Raw genomic sequence first — 2,076 nt, 5'->3', positions numbered from 1 at the left:
TGTGTGTGTGTGTGTGTGTGTGTGTGTGTGTGTGTGTGTGTGTGTACGTGTTTATATGATTGTATGTGCTTGTACATATGTATAGGTAGGTTTATATTTGCATGTGTGTATATAAGCCATTGTATCCATTCACCTTTAGAGGGTGGTGAGAGGGACATATATATATATGTATATATATGTGTGTGTGTGAGTGTGTATGGAGGCGCAATGGCCCAGTGGCTAGGGTAGCAGACTCGCGGTCGTAGGATCGCTGTTTCGATCCCCAGACCGCCGTTGTGAGTGTTTATTGAGCGAAAACACCTAAAGTTCCACGAGGCTCCGGCAGAGGGTGGTGGCGAACCCTGCTGTACTCTTTCACCACAACTTTCTCTCACTCTTTCTTCCTGTTTCTTTTTTACCTGTATTTCAAAGGGCAAGCCTTGTCACACTTTGTGTCACTCTCAATATCCCCGAGAGCTACGTTAAGGGTACACGTGTCTGTGAAGTGCTCAGCCATTTGCACGTTAATTCCACGAGAAGGCTGTTCAATTGATTAGATCAACTGGAACCCTTGTCGTCGCAACCGACGGAATGCCGTAGTATATATATTTGTATATCGATACAGGGGCAAACAATCCACGAGAAAAATAATTCATGAAAAATTAGTTTGCGAAGATATTATTAATTTTGTTATTATCTATTGTAACTATTTAAAAAAATAATAACAGAATCAATAATATAGGCGATTGCAGGCCCCAAAAAGCATTAATAGCTGATGGATTAAAATTAATCAAAGGACATACTAAGTATGTCTAATTGCTGGAAATAACAGTCAAAACCCTTATTTAAATTACCAAAATACACTGATGATGACTACACAAATCCACCGAAGGCAAATCAGGCTAAGACAATCTCCCAACGTACATGTAAGTATTTGGACTCACGTGGACCAGTGCCTGCACTGGCAAAAAATAGCCTTAGCTTCTTCAGCACACGTTACCATGATAGAGACTTCCAACTTATCGTTTTGAAGTCTGCGCCGCAACTGAATCTTTTTGCGCTGAAATCATTGCAGCCAACAGTGTGGAAATAATCTCGATACAGGGGCAAACAATTCACGAAGAAAAATAATTTACGAAAAATTCATTTGCGAAGATATTAATTATGTTATTCTAGTGAAACTATTTTTAAAAAATGATAATAATAGAATCAATAATATAGGGATTGCAGGCCCCCAAAAAGCATTAAATAGCTGAAGGATTAAACAAGCAAATATACAACATGAACAGACACACATGTCAGTGCATAAACATACGTTCACATGTACTTAGACATATACACACACACAGATACGTCTATACATTTATATACCTAAATACTTACATACATACAAAAGTAGATAGATAGATAGATAGATAGATAGATAGATAGATAGATACATAGATAGATACATACAAACATACATACATACATATCATGAACTATGTGTTACTTTCTCAGGTGCAGCACGGAATTTTGTCTGTGAAGAGGTCGCGGTTTCAAAGCGACGAAAATATTTTGACAAATTAAATTTAAATGTTTGAGTGAATCTAACGGTTTTTGTGTTTCTTTAAATGGCTTATAAACACGTTCCACGCTGCAATTGTATATATATATATATAGTAAGATAAGATAGATAGACATATAGATAGATAGATAAATAGATAGATAGATAGATAGATAGATAGATAGATAGATAGATAGATAGATGGACATGCATACATACATACATACATACATACATATATACATAAATACTTACATACATACATACATACATACATACATAGACATATAAACGCAGACAATTTGAGTAAATCAAATAAAATCTCCAAAAGACACTGTCAACATATTATAATGAATTTTAGAATAAATATTTGAATAACTATCTACGCATGCAATGAATCTTTATCCGGGCAACGTTTAATGTTTTTTATGAAGTTAAAACAATTATACTTAACTCGCTGTATCACTGCCTCCCCCCCCCGCTCTCTCTTTCTTTCACCTCATCATATCTCTCTCAGTAAATATATATATATATATATATATATATATATA

The sequence above is a fragment of the Octopus bimaculoides genome, chromosome 1, assembly GCF_001194135.2.
Source record: "Octopus bimaculoides isolate UCB-OBI-ISO-001 chromosome 1, ASM119413v2, whole genome shotgun sequence".
Classification (NCBI taxonomy): Eukaryota; Metazoa; Mollusca; class Cephalopoda; order Octopoda; family Octopodidae; genus Octopus; species Octopus bimaculoides.
Note: the sequence above shows the minus strand (reverse complement) of the source record.